Consider the following 17,384-nt stretch of genomic DNA (forward strand, 5'->3'; position numbering starts at 1 on the left):
TACCATTATATGTCAACAAATGGTTCCATAGCATGTAGGGAAACAGAAAGCAATACTCAAGTCCAATCAAGTACAATGTTTTCTTGAGTAACCTGCTTTGCTTATTGTAGCCACTTTCAGCATTTGTATTTTTCTGTTTTGATGTTTTAATTCTCTACATTATATGTTTAAAAAAAGTGAACATGAAAGTACTTAGAAATTAATCTTCACTGTCAATATAAACCTGTATTCCCTGTAAATATAGCTAAAACATGAAAATCCAAAAGTAAACTTTTACTTGAACTGGACAACATACAATGATTTTAATTTTATTTTGGGTTTCTTACAACACCAGTTTTAGTACTTACATCACAGCTGTTTTGTGAAAGCAGAAATAAACATATCTTAATCAGACTTGGAAAATATACTGACTTAATTAATTTAACATCTGCTTCTGTAACCAATACTAAAGAACATAGCCTACTTTGTGGATGTCTTGATAACATCTGCAACCAAAGCGTTAAGAGGTCTGAAAGAAGAGCTCTGATTTGACTATTTTGGTGTTTGAGCCAACGTTTGCCTAAGGAAGCCAAGCATATGACTGGCCTCCTCTTGGTGTTCATCCTCTGTGATATCTTGTTCTAACAAAAAGTGTTTTTCCTTAGGAAAGAACAAAAAACACTATTAGTTAAACTAAAATTTTACAAAACAAGAGTAAGAGTTGAAATCTTACTAATTTAAAAGTAAAGTTTATTTATTACTATCCAGTAGCTTGTCAGATAAGCACTTGCATTTTTCCCTGGATATATCGTCAATATAAGGATGCCTATGAGTTTTAATAGACTTACTTTTATAGATATCTAAATACTTACTTTCTGTAAAGAAACAAAACCTAAGATTCATTTGTTCATGAGCAGGTATGTCTCCAAGTATTCTCTCTTCATACACCAACCTTTTCAACCTGGAATAAAAAATCTCAAATGACTTCTTATGTTTGAATTTGTTATCTTATTTTAAAGGAATTGTATTTTGATCATTTTCCATCTCTTTCTAGTCTTACAGGTACATTAATTTGACCTTTATTTGACTTTTTGCTAAATCAGAATAATCTTTCTTCAAAATAATTTTACTATCCAAAGTAAAATCTTTCTATTTCAGTCCTCCATGGTCTCATTTACAACTGTACTCATTTTTTTCCTAATTCTTATTTATAACCCAGCTTAAGAAGTTTATGTAGGTCTTTATATAGAGAGCTAGACTGTATGCTTCCTGTGGACCAGGAACTAAATTGTCTACAAAGTCTGTTGAAATTCTGTGTTTAAATTTTTTATTGGTTGAGTAGTGTACTTACAGGAAACCTCATTTGCTTATCTGAGATTCATTCCAAGACACTGCGCGGTGGTGAAGCAGACACAGAGTATTTTCACTTTTCTGTTCACCAACAAGCCTGTTGTTAGCAAATGTGACCAGTAGATGGTACTCATGTTCCAATTAGGAATGTCATTTAGGTTCTGTCCCAGGGATTTCCTTTTCTTAGGAACAGAGAGGAACTCCCAAATTAGCGATTGGCGCTCTAAGAAGAGTTGTATATACAATTTAACATAAACATATAATAAACACATCAGCAAGTTGTAAAATGTCAAATGTTTAATAGGTGATCTTGCACTATGAGGCAAAATAAGAGCTATTAACAGTTGTTGAGGATGAAATATACACTAGACATTGAAATGGGTATACTTTAGATGAATTGTTCCATTTTATCCTAATGGTCTAGCTGAAACTCAAATTCAAGAGTTCTGCCTCCAGTGACTGTTCTTAACCAGTTCACTAAACCAATCCCTGTTTTGATTAGAGTAAATCAATCAAATCATTACAAAACAAAGTGTTGGGTACCAGATGCAGAGAACAGATCTCATATACAGAGTCGGAAAATAATTTTAGCACAAGTATACAGCAAGATAAAATACCGTATTCAAGCTATTCATTGACAGTTTATGGCATTTTGTATATTCTCTGGGACATATGATTCATTCAAGTAATATTTATTAAGAAATCACTAGTCTAGCATTGTATGAGATGAGTAAATTTAAATATGAGGTTTTAACAAAACGTTTTTCATATACTTCAAAAAAGTAGAACTATATATTCTCTAATTCTAACATTTTGCCTGGACAATACCAGATTCAAGATGCTAAATGACATATTAACAACCCGTGATTTTGGAGGAAAATACATAGTCTTAACAATAAATGTGTTTTGTTCAGAAGAGGTTATATTTTAAGGTTCATTTTTTTTCTTTTTGCCATTAATCCTATTTATATCTGGCTTTCTCTCTTCATAAATTAAAAAAAATTTTTTTTAATTTTCCTGTCACCATGTGGGGCTTAGTCTGGCATCCGGAAATGGGGTTGTATTCTTTCTATCTGACCTACCACCATCCATTGCTCTGCCCCTCCTAACTGGTAATAATGAAGGGCTCAGGACTCTGCTGGAAACTGTTATGGTAAGAGAGGAGGCCCCCATTGAAATAGCTACGCTGACTTCGCTGCTGACAATGGTAAACACTTGCTTTGTGTCTCTGAAATTTTAAGATCTAATTTATAAGCTATGCAAGTATAGATACAACAACAATATTTTATGCAAATAGCACCTTTCTGGGCAGCCCGAGTGGCTCAGCTGTTCAGCGCCTGCCTTCAGCCCAGGGCGTAATCCTGGAGACCCAGGATCGAATCCCATATTGGGCTCTCTGCATGGAGCCTGCTTATCCCTCTGCCTGTGTTGTGTCTCTGCCTCTCTCTGTCTCTCTCTCTCTCTGTGTCTCTCATGAATAAATAAATAAATAAACTTTTAAAAAATAGCACCTTTCTCATAAGGCTCCCAGGCTCGCTTAACATGGAAACGTTAATAGGCGTAGAATAGCAACATGTCACCACTTTTGTATACCTTTTCATTATTTCCTGTGCCACATCATTTGCGTACATGCACATACTTTACGTGAAAGGAGAAAATCATACACTGTGTGAAGTTGTTGTCAGTTTTCAATTGGTGAAGAGATCTTCCTAAAGAGGCGAAAATAAATTACTTCAGTTGGCAAACTATAATATAAGGCAACTTTATTATCAAATATTAATTGGTTATTAATTATTAGCTTACAAAGGGCTGACAGTTTTGTAGTAAAGTAAAAGGAGTCTATGTTGGAAAGTTCCAGGGAAAGCTAAAAGGTTGAACAGGGTGGCATCATGTTAGCTGAGGCTTGTGCTAGATGATAGCTGCTGAGTAGGTAGCAAATACTGATAAGAAACCAGCAGCAGAAGAAATCATATAAAAACTCACTGGAAAACAATATGAGACAATACAAAAAAATTGACAGTGTTTGCTGAAAAATGACAGCAGTAGTGCTCTGTACTCATAGCAAGCCTTAGGATAATGCTGACAATAAGGACGAGCCCGGAATGGTAGGGAGTACGGTCATTTTACAGTGGGATCAGCACAATTTGTGTATAAGGAGCTATTAGTATTACTGAAAATTGCATGTTTGACTACAAGTTTAAAAACTTTAATATGTGCAAAGCTTCTTATCTTGATGAAGTCCCAATAGTTCAATTTTGCTTTTGTTTCTTTTGCCTTCGTGGATGTATCTTGTAAGAAGTTACAGTGGCCGAGTTCATAAAGGGTGTTGCCTGTGTTCTCCTCTAGGATTTTGATGGAATCTTGTCTCACATTTAGATCTTTCATCCATTTTGAGTTTATCTTTGTGTATGGTGAAAGAGAGTGGTCTAGTTTCATTCTTCTGCATGTGGATGTCCCATTTTCCCAGCACCATTTATTGAAGAGACTGTCTTTCTTCCAATGGATAGTCTTTCCTCCTTTATCGAATATTAGTTGACCATAAAGTTCAGGGTCCACTTCTGGGTTCTCTATTCTGTTCCATTGATCTATGTGTCTGTTTTTGTGCCACTACCACAACCACACTGTCTTGATGACCACAGCTTTGTAGTACAACCTGAGATCTGGCATTGTGATGCCCCCAGCTATGGTTTTCTTTTTTAAAATTCCCCTGACTATTCGGGGTCTTTTCTGGTTCCACACAAATCTTAAAATAATTTGTTCTAACTCTGAAGAAAGTCCATGGTATTTTGATAGGGATTGCATTAAACGTGTAAATTGCCCTGGGTAACATTGACATTTTCACAATATTAATTCTGCCAATCCATGAGCATGGAATATTTGTCCATCTCTTTGCGTCTTCCTCAATTTCTTTCAGAAGTGTTCTTTAGTTTTTAGGGTATAGATCCTTTACCTCTTTGGTTAGGTTTATTCCTAGGTATCTTATGCTTTGGGGTGCAATTGTAAATGGGATTGACTCCTTAATTTCTCTTTCTTCAGTCTCATTGTTAGTGTATAGACATGCCACTGACTTCTGGGCATTGATTTTGTATCCTGCCATGCTGCCAAATTGCTGTATGAGTTCTAGCAATCTTGGGGTGGAGGCTTTTGGGTTTTCTATGTAGAGTATCATGTCATCGGTGAAGAGGGAGAGTTTGAGTTCTTCTTTGCCAATTTGAATGCCTTTAATGTCTTTTTGTTGTCTGATTGCTGAGGCTAGGACTTCCAGTACTATGTTGAACAGCAGTGGTGAGAGTGGACATCCCAGTCAACAAAACTAAAAGACAACCTACAGAATGGGAGAAGATAATTGCAAATGACGTATCAGATAAAGGGCTAGTTTCCAAGATCTATAAGGAACTTATTAAACTCAACACCAAAGAAACAAAGAATCCAATCATGAAATGGGCAAAAGACATGAACAGAAATCTCACAAAGGAAGACATAGACATGGCCAACACGCACATGAGAAAATGCTCTGCATCACTTGCCATCTGGGAAATACAAATCAAAACCACAATGAGATCCCACCTCACACCAGTGAGAATGGGAAAATTAAGAAGGCAGGAAACCATAAATGTTGGAGAGGATGCGGAGAAAAGGGAACCCTCTTGCACTGTTGGTGGGAATGTGAACTGGTGCAGCCACTCTGGAAAACTGTGTAGAGGTTCCTCAAAGAGTTAAAAATAGACCTGCCCTACGACCCAGAAATTGCACTGCTGGGGATTTACCCCAAAGATACAGATGCAATGAAACGCCAGGACACCTGCACCCCGATATTTCTAGCAGCAATGTCCACAATAGCCAAACTGTGGAAGGAGCCTCGGTGTCCATCGAAAGATGAATGGATAAAGAAGATGTGGTTTATGTATACAATGGAATATTACTCAGCCATTAGAAATGACAAATACCCACCAGTTGCTTCAACGTGGATGGAACTGGAGGGTATTATGCTGAGTGAAATGAGTCAATTGGAGAAGGAAAAACATTATATGTTCTCATTCATTTGGGGAATATAAATAATAGTGAAAGGGAATAGAAGGGAAGGGAGAAGAAATGGGTAGGAAATATCAGAAAGGGAGACAGAACATTAGAGACTCCTGACTCTGGGAAACGAACTAGGGGTGGTGGAAGGGGAGGAGGGCAGGGAGTGGGGGTGAATGTGTGATGGGCACTGAGGGGGGCACTTGACGGATGCGCAATGGGTGTTATTCTGTATGTTGGCAAATTGAACACCAATAAAAATAAGTTTATTATTTAAAAAACTTTAATAGACAAATCATTAAATTAGAACTTTTACAATATTAGATGAATAATGGGAAAAGTCTTGTTTGCTGACCAAAGAATTACTCTCTTAATAAGGGCAAAAAGAATATGATTCCCAGATTTGTGGAGAATTCATTGGGAGGATTGAAACAGTAGAGCGGTTTCCACTCTAGACCACCATGTCTGCTTCCAGGATGGTCTTTGCCCTTAAACGTGTTCTCCTGGGAAAGCAGAGGGCACACATGATGGGTCTCTAAGTTGAGCAAGCTGCTGTGTTCTCATCTTCTCCACACCACACGGGATTGCTTATTTCTCCTTCCCTGTTTTACTTTTCTTTACCTGTATTCCCATATGACCTGAATTAGATTTCCAACTCCTCTGATTCTCTTATACTGATTGATATAAACACATATCTTATTCTGATTTGTTCTCATTGTTAGTTACTTCAAAATGAAAATATGCTCTTTGTGACAGAATGGAAATGCATTTTCTTTTTAAAGTCTAAATTATTGACTTTGATATATTCTATATTGAATAAAACACATTTGTACATTTTCTCACTAAATCTTTACTGTAAATTGTGTACACAAGTGTTTTTTTTTTTTTTAAATGAAGCACAGGAAATATTTTTTGAAAACAGTTAACATGCCATACAATATCAGGACACGTTCTTTCTGATACCATAGCTGGGTTTGTCTTTTTAGTGGGGCTACTGTCCTGCTTACTGAGGGTGGAACTGACTCTAGTAGAACGGCCAAGTATTTCAAGTTTATGTTTCCCTACATACCTAAATTTGAAGTTTCATTGGTTTGCTCCCATCATAAACCAGTGTTATGATTATTTCCTGTAAAAAAAATCATGCTTCCAAATAAGGATCTTCAGTTCATATGAAGAAGTTCAAACAAACTCAAAACAGGTTATTGTTAAAACCTCAGAGCAATTTGGATTTTTAACAACAATTAAATTTTCACTTATAAAGCCTTCTTAATATGTAACAGACTTATTAGTTAATAGATTAAAAATAAGGGGAAAGAGGAGTGTTCCAAGTGTTGCTTGAATTATACTTTGTATGAGTAAATATTTACTCTTTCTATATCCTTCTTGGGGATTGATTTTTTTTGCGTGTTAAGTATTCTTTAAGGAAAGAGTTCTGAAATGCATTTTTATTTACAGGGTTCCTAATTTGAAGTTGTTTTGTGCTACTGCTACCTATATAAGTGTATTTAAAATTAAATTTCTTTCTCTTCACCTGGTAGATTGATGTGATAATAAATACAAATTGTAATTGTTTTTATTTACGCATTGTTTTAATAAATGTTTTCATTGCTGAGTATGTGACACTGTGTAGTATACCAAGGGGTACCATCTCTACTCCCAAGGAGCCTGTAATTGCCAAGGAACCTAGGTTACAAATGCAATGTCCATAGTGCTTTAACAGAGATATATCCAGGATTCTGTAGAAAAGCATGAGAGAACATGTCTCTGTGTCTTGATGGGAGTCCTTCACCAAGGACATGCATCTGAAACGGTTGAGAAGAGTGAGTGGGAGAATTGGCCAGAGGTGATTAAAAACATCTATGTCTACAACTATATCTATATCCACATCCACATATTGTGAAGGAGGAAAAATCATTCTCTCTCTACCCTTCTAGGTTTTGGCTGAGACACCGTGTAATAAAAGGACAGATTAAGAGGGGGAAAAAAACAGAAATTTGATAACCTATATATCTCCTGTACACTTTGGAAATACCTAGGAAAACTGAGTAACTCCCCAAAATGGTTGAAGCCATCACATGAAATACCATTTTCTGCTAAAGGCAAAAGAAGGTAACTTATAGGAGGAAAAACACAGTAAACTAGAGTAAAATGGTGAAGCAGATTGAAGTCCATGTCTTCACCATTGATAACAGTTTTCAGAGAATTGGATATCCTCCTCTTCCTGGTGAGAGAGGCACTCTTACAAATAGAGACGTCCCTATAAATGTAAATGTTTTGCAAAAGGGTAACTTCTGCTCAGTTTCCAGAACTTCTGCTGTGTCTACAATTTCTTAAAAATAACCAGGTCAGGATAATCTTTATGCCAAAGATACATATTTTGCATCCAAAATTCTGCTTCCTTTCTTTTTTTCTTTTTTATTTTTTTAATAATAAATTTATTTTTATTGGTGTTCAATTTGCCAACATACAGAATAACACCCAGTGCTCATCCCGTCAAGTGCCCCCCTCAGTGCCCGTCACCCATTCACCCCCACTCCCTGCCCTCCTCCCCTTCCACCACCCCTAGTTCGTTTCCCAGAGTTAGGAGTCTTTATGTTCTGTCTCCCTTTCTGATATTTCCTACCCATTTCTTCTCCCTTCCCTTCTATTCCTTTTCACTATTATTCATATTCCCCAAATGAATGAGAACATATAATGTTTGTCCTTCTCCAATTGACTCATTTCACTCAGCATAATACCCTCCAGTTCCATCCACGTGGAAGCAACTGGTGGGTATTTGTCATTTCTAATGGCTGAGGAATATTCCATTGTATACAGAGACCACATCTTCTTTATCCATTCATCTTTCGATGGACACCGAGGCTCCTTCCACAGTTTGGCTATTGCGGACATTGCTGCTAGAAACATCGGGGTGCAGGTGTCCCGGCGTTTCACTGCATCTGTATCTTTGGGGTAAATCCCCAACAGTGCAATTGCTGGGTCGTAGGGCAGGTCTATTTTTAACTCTTTGAGGAACCTCCACACAGTTTTCCAGAGTGGCTGCACCAGTTCACATTCCCACCAACAGTGCAAGAGGGTTCCCTTTTCTCCGCATCCTCTCCAACATTTGTGGTTTCCTGCCTTCTTAATTTTCCCATTCTCACTGGTGTGAGGTGGGATCTCATTGTGGTTTTGATTTGTATTTCCCCGATGGCAAGTGATGCGGAGCATTTTCTCATGTGCGTGTCTGCTTCCTTTCAACACCTATATCTATATCTATACACATATCCATATCTTTCAGTATCTGTCTGTATTTATATGACATCTATATTGATATTTATATCAATATCTATACCTGTATAGCCCTGTGACAGCAGCACAGTGTGCTGTTTCATGTTTTGCAGAAATTCATTAAAATTCATGAGTATGGATAGATCCTGCAACCCCTAGAAAGTACAGAGCAGGAGATGTCGGGGTTAGTAGCAGTTCCATTAGGAAAATACTTACATATCATCTTAAGGAACTGGAATCATTGAAAAGGTTTGATCAGGAGAAGATAATTCTGTAGATGAATATGCTTGAATCAGTGAAATCAGTTAGGGAACTATTATGATATTTGTATCCATGAATCATAAAAATAGAGACTAGAAATGTGGCAAGGTACATCCAGAGACTTCTAGGATAAGGAATCAAGAAGATGTTTGTTTTAGTGAAATACAAGCATAGAGAAAGATTTTAAAAAGTTTCACCTGGTATAACTTTCCTTATTTGGCTGAATTTAATTTGAAGACAATAGTCCTAATTTGTTTTTGTTTTAGTTAAGGTTTTTGTTTGTCAATATTATTTTTTTTCCTGCAGAGATATTTCTCAAACATATAATCTTATTCTTTTCTGCTGTAGTTGCTATTGTTGTTAGAAAGAAAATTAGATTTTAGGAATTCAATCACTGGTATCTAATCCGTATATAATTTAGATATAAATATTTTGTATATACCCATATACATGTATAATAACATTTTACTCTTGAATTTTAAGGACAATTTATTCTTATTTTTTAAGATTTTATTTATTTATTTATTAATGATAGACACAGACTGAGAGAACAAGGTAGAGAGGCAGAGACATAGGCAGAGGGAGAAACAGGTGTCTTACAGGGAACCCGTTGTGGGACTCGATCCCGGATCCCGGGATCACAACCTGAGCTGAAGGCAGGCACCCAACCGCTGAGTCACCCAGGTGTCCCAGAACTATTTTATTCTTAAACAAAAAGCACACAATAACATGGAGAGTACTGCAATGTGTGCAATATTTTACAGTAATATAACATATCAATTCCCAATTGAAAAAATGTAAATAGCTTCTATGCTTACGGAATAAATTAAAAGCATTGGAAAACTTGCTCATTTAGATTGGTCCCAATTAAGTGATTCTCCTTAAAAAAAAAAAAAAAAAAAACAGTTAAGGGATGCGGGGGTGGCTCAAGGGTTGAGTTGACTGTCTGCCTTCCGCCCAGGGTGTGATCCTAGAGTCCCGGGATGGAGTCCCACATTGGGCCCCCTGCATGGAGCCTGCTTCTCCCTCCTCTGCCTATGTCTCTGCCTCTCTCTCTCTCTCTCTCTCTCTCTGTGTGTGTGTGTGTCTCTCATGAATAAATAAATAAAATTTTAAAAATTTCAGTTAAGATTAGTGAATACCTAATATCTTTATTTATTTATGAATAACACAAATGAAAGTAACTGAAATACATTGTGACATTCATAATTATAAAATAACATCCAGTATATGAACATTGTCACTAATTATGGATTATAATAATAAAGGATAAAAATTCAAGTCACTGTTCCTAGATACACATATGATGTCTTATATAATTCCTCTCTAAGGAATGAACAAAAGAAAAGCAAGAGTTCTCCACTCAGTCTGTACCATTTACTTAGAAATTATTTATTAGAATCTGAAATAGTAAAATACCAACAAAAAAGAAAATGTATTTCAGGTTAATTTTGAGACTTGAAGAACAAATGAAAATGTAGCAGCTGTTTTCAGAAAAAAAGGCAAACAGAAAGTCTTTTTGGGATACATTCCTTTATTCAAAGAATGAACAATGCTTTTCTGAAATCTTAGCAGATTTTTACTAACCAAAGGACTGGTATGATTCTTAACTATTATGATATGAATGCAAATGTATTTTTACAACTTTTGAGCTTGTCATAAATTAATCTGGCATATGCATCTTTTAATTCTCTTGCATTTTCTGAAGATGAATATTTAAATATGGTCTCCAAAATTTGTATTTAATATATAAAAAGCTGAGCAGTATTTTTATTTTGATTTAAGCTTGTAGACATGACTTTTAATTAACTCAGCAACAGCTGATAATAAGATTATTAGCATGTACAAAGTGTGCAGTCAATAAAAGCAGAACTAGAGGCAATTAGTAGAATTGCGTGTTTTTTTCTATCGAGAAACAGTATCCTAAGTACTAATTGTTTATGCCAGTCCAATCACTGCAAATATCACTAATAGCATCATTAAATCAATGTAACACTATATTATAAGCACTAAATAAACTTAGTGATTTGGTATCAGATTGGCACAGTGATGAGCTTATTAATATTTTCTGAGTTATGTATACTTTGGGGAAAGTTTGTTTTGCAACATTTCATTTTATACATTTTCAAAGGACAAAAACATGCTTACTCTGCCATAGGTACCATGTCTCTATATCATACTCTTAAAATCACTGTGATTTTTAAGGTTTTTAATTAATTATTTTCATGCATTTATTTTTTATTAATAAAGATCTTGAAAATATCATGAAGTAGAAGTGCTGTGTGCTTTGCAGCCACTATGGAAAACAATATGGAGATTCCTCAAAAAGTTAAAAATAGTATTACCCAATGATCCAATATTCACACTACTAGGTATTTACCCAAAGGATACAAAAACACTAATTCAAAGGGATACATGCGCCCCAATGTTTATTGCAGCATTATTTACAATAACCAAATTATGGAAGCAGCCCAAGTGTCCATCAATAGATGAATGGATAAAGAAGATGTGGTGTATATATACAATGGAATATTGTTTAGCCACTAAGAGATTGAAATCTTGCCATTTGCTGTGACGTGGTTGGAGCTAGACAGTAGAAGTGAAATAAGTCAGTCAGAGAAAGACAAATACCAGATGATTTCATTACAGAGATAATATCTGTAGTGAATAGGGTGGAGAGGTGGAAAGGGTAGAAAATACATATATTTTTTCTTCTCTGTTGTAAAAGCAATTTAAAGAATTCTAAAATATAATATAAAATAAAATAAAAAAACACTATTTCAACTTTACTTCTGTCCCTGAATTCATGGTTATTTCAACTTTTTTATAGAAATATTTTATTTTATTCTAGATTCATAGCTATTCTGAAAGATTGATCAGCGTACAACTGAGATTGCAGATACTTTAAACAGTAACTAAATCTTTCAGCCCCAAGATGCTGTATTTTATGAAGGAGTGGTGAGTAGAGGAGTAGTTTACTATTGACATTATCAAGAAATAACATGACATCTCTATCTCTGTCCCCCCGGGGAGAGTTTATTTTTTAGCTCATACCTCCCTTATAAACTTACTCCTCTCCATACAAAAGAAGATTGGTGGGCATTTCCTTATTTTATGGATTAATGAAACATACAGAATGCAGAGAAAGGACCCTCAGTTTTGAGCTCAGCAGATCAATCTGTAGCCCAGCATATCTGTTTCTAGATTATTATTTAGAAATATGCCAAGAAGCATTAAACAAGCTTAAATGAATTTATAAACAAAGATCAGAAATTTCAGAAAATACAGTAAAACTCTACCATGACAATATAAGCAATGTCTACTGATTCAGTTACATAAAAGATATTATTGCTGGACAGAGTAAGAAACCAGTTTTAATGTATATTTATTCAAATTCACAATATCAAGCAACATAGTAATGAAAGTTCCTTAAAGGTAAACATAATTAATTGAATAAAATGTGAGGGTCTATATATAAAAGGCTAGGGAAGTAATTTTTTTAAAGACATGAAAGTTATAAATCTTAAGATTAATGATGATTTCTATAACATAGGTGTTAATTGATATTAAGAATCAAATGTGACGAGATAAGATCTTTATGACATCCAAAATGACCAAGGGTGGATATCTAAAAAATACTAAGAATATCTAAATTAAATAAAAATAACTAGGAAAACCAAGAGAAGATAACCAATACATATTAATGAGTAGTTAAAAATATAAGCCTGGGTGGCTAATAAGCATTTGAATAGATACTCTTAACTTCTAGAAATTAGAGAAATAAAGATGAAAAACATTTGTGAGATCCTAGTTTCATGTACACAGAAATGTGTGTCATTTCAAGTAAAAGACAAGGATATAGTGAGATGAACTTCAGGCTTTTACTAAGATTATCATATAAGATGACCAACCATTTGTAGACTTCAGTAAAGCAATATTTATCTAAACTATGGATGCTGAAACCTGATATGCTCGATACTCATATTTGGAAATAAATTGTAATCTCCAATCTCTTCTGTATTGTCCCATATATGTTTCCTCCAACAAGAAGCAGTAGCATGAGATTTGGAAGGTAGAAACAGCTATTGTGACAATAGACAATGGTATTGGACTCAGCAGATATGAGGTTTTTCAGCAGATTGAGATGTCCTTCTGTGAGTCACCTACCCATGATCATTAGAGGTAGTTTCAGATCCTCAGCTCTTTTTCTCTCCTCCTCCTCCTCCTCCTCCTCCTCCTCCTCCTCCTCCTCCTTCTCCTTCTCCTTCTCCTCTTCTTCTTTTTCAGATCTTCATTTTCTTGATGCCATGGAAGCCAAGAGAGAATCTGAGAGTAACAGCAGTCTTTCCTTATATGATTACTCAAGACCTTCCAAGAGTTTTGTTAACCTAATTTTCTGTATTAAATTCCATCTTCTAAACCCCTAGAAAGATATCTCACAATATATTGGTGGTGAGAATAAATGAAAAAAAAAAACTTACTTGTGTAAAGGCACATCACATCATTACTCTTTATAACAATGAGTAATCACAGATTTCAAAACTGAACATCACATGAAGAATGCTTAAGTAGAATGTGAGTGGAATACTCCTGAGCAGGAAGAAGCAACAACTTAGAAGCATAAAGAATCATGGCTCTATCTTGAAACATTGGTGCTGAGAACAAAAGGGTAATAAAATAATATGATTCATATTTAAGTATCATGTCTGCAAATCAAAACACATTTTACTCAACACCAGTCTATATTTCATACACTTTCATCATATTTTCCATTTAACTTAGGCAAGGAGAATAGATCCATGTGGGAATGGAAGAGTACAGAGAAGAAGACCAGAAGAAAAGGGAAATTAAAACGCAATAAAATGAAATGGAACAGTATAAAACTAAGTAAATAAAATACAAAAGGGATAACTTTCAGTGGACATATGAATACAGAGTGCTATGAGCTATGGAATACAAAGGAATAAAATTCTCTACAGCTAAAGATCAGAAAGGAAAGAAGAAATAGGACACACAAAAAAGCTTTAGTCAGGGTTGTTTCACCTAAGTTCATGATATTATCCTCAAATTTATTTTTCATTATACAACTTTGTACTGAAATTTAGATTTTGAAAATTTGGTTCTCAATAAATATGCATCTCTTAGGCATATTTTCTTGAAAATTTTTACCTGTACCTGAATTCATATCTTGCAAATACCTATGAATTCTAAAACAATGATTAAATTAATTTAAGATGCAGAAACTTTTGAAATATTGCTGCTCTTTCAACATCCCTTTACAAATGTTGTGTTTATTAAATTCAGGTTTTTAAAAATATTAACATTTGAACATTTAAATATATCAGAATTGTTAAGGTGTTAACACTTAAAGATAATAGAAGAAGCAATATATAGCAGCAATACTAATTTTTTTAAGTACCAGATTTGCCCTCTTTAATCTACAGAAAGTTTATAGCCCAGTAAGTAACACAGATGGGCCTTTGGGACATGTTAGTTAACCTCCCTGTTCCATGCCAATATCATTTCTATTGTAGATAACTAAATGCTTTTCATTTTGTTTGAGAAGTAGGTGTTCAGCGTCAAGGGATACATCATGATTAACCTCAGTCAATCATGGACCTTATGCCTCCACTAGAGATTGGTCAAGGGATGGACAATGACACGTAAATAAAGTCTGCCTCAAAAACTTTAGAGATGCTTTTCTTCCCTAATGCAGACAAGAATGGCAGGAGAATGCTTTTTTTGTTCCTCCTCATGCTTACCCACGCTTTGAACACAGTCAGTGAAAATGTGTTTTCTCTAACTGTAACAGTCATCTCGTGCTTGTCAAATGATAAGGCAGAGAAAGAACTACACCAAACTGCTTAGGATGGCGAAATGCTTAACATGGTGACATGGAAAAATAGGAATATGGAGATAAGAATTCCTCATTGTTTGCTCTCTTTGCTGCTTTATTCAGTTATTTTTTTCATGCAGCCTCTAAAATATTGCTAAAATCTTATCATCAAATAGGATTCCATGAACAAGAAAAGCACATGGATATTGGGTAATTAAAGGAATTAACTTTGAATTTTATTATTCATAAAAATAGAAGGAGCCAATTCTCATATTATCTCCTATATTCATAGATTCTATCTGGAGGGGGGATTCATCTTAAAAAGATTTATAGTTTAAAGCAGATGACTCATAGTTTCAAAATAAAATTTACAAATAATGTAAAGTATAATAGGCTTAATCTAGGAAATTTATTATATGTTATAATTTAGACAATTGTTGCTTGATCATCAAGTTATTACTAATTTCACAATTGGTGTTTTATGTACTTGGGTAGAGAATCCTTTAGGCCATAAGTCATCAATTGAAGATTATTAAATTAGTAACAAGGTCCTAATCAAATAATTTATTTTTGGAAAATAAGCATGATTAAAATTGCTTTAGGGATTTTTCATTACTCCTTTTACATAGTAATGTAAATTTATAATTAGTAATAAAATTTTTATAACTGTTTCAAAACTTTAAGTGTTAAAAATAATATTGCTTTTGTAATAACAACTTATTCTCCATTTTTAAATATCTCCTGTTTACTATAATGCTGACCATTGGCCTCCTCTCCCGCCCTTGTCTAATTTATCCTTTAAGTCATCTCCTGTTTTCTTTACAAACATAAAACTAATATGCCATTTTCCTACTTAAAATACTCACATTGCCTCTTATTGCCTTTGGATATAATCCAGTATAATTTAAAGCCATTTGTGATTTGACCACGACCTCTCTTTTCCAGTCTTCTTTCAACTCCATCCTCTGTTCACACTCAATAAATGGTACCTCTAGAATTCTTATACTTAAAAGTGATTCTTTGTTCCACATTTTTGCTAAACATGGCACTCTTGCTTTAAAAAAACAAGAAGGATCTATCAAATATGAAATAACATCTCACTGCAGAGGAAGCTGATCATGTCTATCCATTTTTAATTTTTGCCCTTCATAGGCATTCTTTACATTTTCTATATCCAGATTATCTGTCAATTATATGTGCTACAAATATGTGTTCTACTGTTGGCTAGGTGGAGAGTTCTATAAAGGTCTATTTTATTCTATTGGTTGATTGTAATATTGAATTATTCAATAGACTTGCAAATTTTCCATTTGTTTTATCAGTTATTGAGAGAAGAGTCTTGATATCCCCAATTGTAAAAGTATCTATTTCTTCCTTTAGTGCCATCAGCTTTTACTTCATACATTTTGCAGTTGCATTGGTTGGTTCATACATTTTTAGAAGTTCTATGTCTTCTGGCAAGGCTGACCCTTTTAACATTATACAATGTTTTTCTCTATCTCATTATTATTACTTTTTGTAATAAAGTAAATCTTTTTTTTTTGGTATTAAGTAAAGTCTTTTTTTTTGGTATTAATGTAGCCATTCCTACTTTCATTTGATTAATATTTGCATGATATATTTTTCTGTTGTAAACTATGAAGTGCCTATAATTTATCATTGAAATTAGTATTTTGTATAGAGCATATAATTGGGTCATTTGTTTATTTGTTTATTTGTTAAAGATTTTATTTATTTATTTGAGAGACAGAGCATGAGTGCTGGAAGGGGAAAAAGGAGAAGCAGACATCCCAACAAGTAGGGAACAGGACTGGAGCTGGGTCACAGGACCCTGGGATTATGACCTATGAACCACCTAGGTGCTCCAGCTACTAACTGGGTCATTTAAAAAATATTCTACTAATTCCTGTCTATTATTTTTTAAATATTTTATTTATTTATTTATTTATTTATTTATTTATTTATTTATTTATTTATTCATTAGAGGCAGAGAATGAGGCAGAGACACAGGCAGAGAGAGAAGCAGGCTCCTCGCAGGGAGCCTGATGCGGCACTTGATCCTGGGACCCCGGGATGACGCCCTGAGCCAAAGGCAGACGCTCAAACTTCGCAGCCACCCAGGCGTCTTGGAACTCCTACCTATTAATTAGTGTAGCTATACTATTTGTATTTAATGCAATTTTTGATATGAAGATTAGGCCCGTCATTTTATATTTTTTCTGATTTTTTACTGTGATTGTTTTCATCTACTTTCATATGTGAACTTTTTTTAGAATTCCATCTTAATTTATCTAACTTCTTTTAGTGTATCTCTTATTATATATATTTAATGGTTATTCTGAATATTTCATTATATACACAAAACTTATCACAGTCTACTAACATCATCACTTTACCAATTTGAGTGAACTATAAAATCCTTACCTTTTTCTACATACTTTTACCTTACCACATTTATAATATAATTTTAAAATATTTCCTCTCTGTATAAAACCACCTCACACAGTGCTGCATTTTTTGCTCCAACTATAAAAATATAAATTCACTATTCAAAAACACAAATTAGGAAATTGAAAAAGAAAACCTATTGTATTTTATCGACAGTTTTGCTTATTGTATTCTTTTTTCTTTCTGGTTTCCCAAAATAAACTGACCTTGCTAAAAGGTA

The 17,384-nt window shown here is 34.4% G+C and overlaps 1 long non-coding RNA gene across 1 annotated transcript in view; it reads right to left on the bottom strand.

Annotated features, from left to right (window-relative positions):
* Positions 1-289: 289 nt before the first annotated feature.
* The window catches only part of LOC111091474, a 58,671-nt gene continuing 41,576 nt past the window's right edge, over positions 290-17,384 (bottom strand). The window contains exons 2-4 of the long non-coding RNA XR_005375340.1: positions 2,923-3,038; positions 852-940; positions 290-639 (exon numbers count right to left, since the gene is read on the bottom strand). This is a non-coding gene — a long non-coding RNA (uncharacterized LOC111091474). The remainder of the gene's footprint in view (positions 640-851; positions 941-2,922; positions 3,039-17,384) is intronic.

The sequence above is a fragment of the Canis lupus genome, chromosome 21, assembly GCF_011100685.1.
Source record: "Canis lupus familiaris isolate Mischka breed German Shepherd chromosome 21, alternate assembly UU_Cfam_GSD_1.0, whole genome shotgun sequence".
NCBI classification, from domain to species: Eukaryota; Metazoa; Chordata; class Mammalia; order Carnivora; family Canidae; genus Canis; species Canis lupus.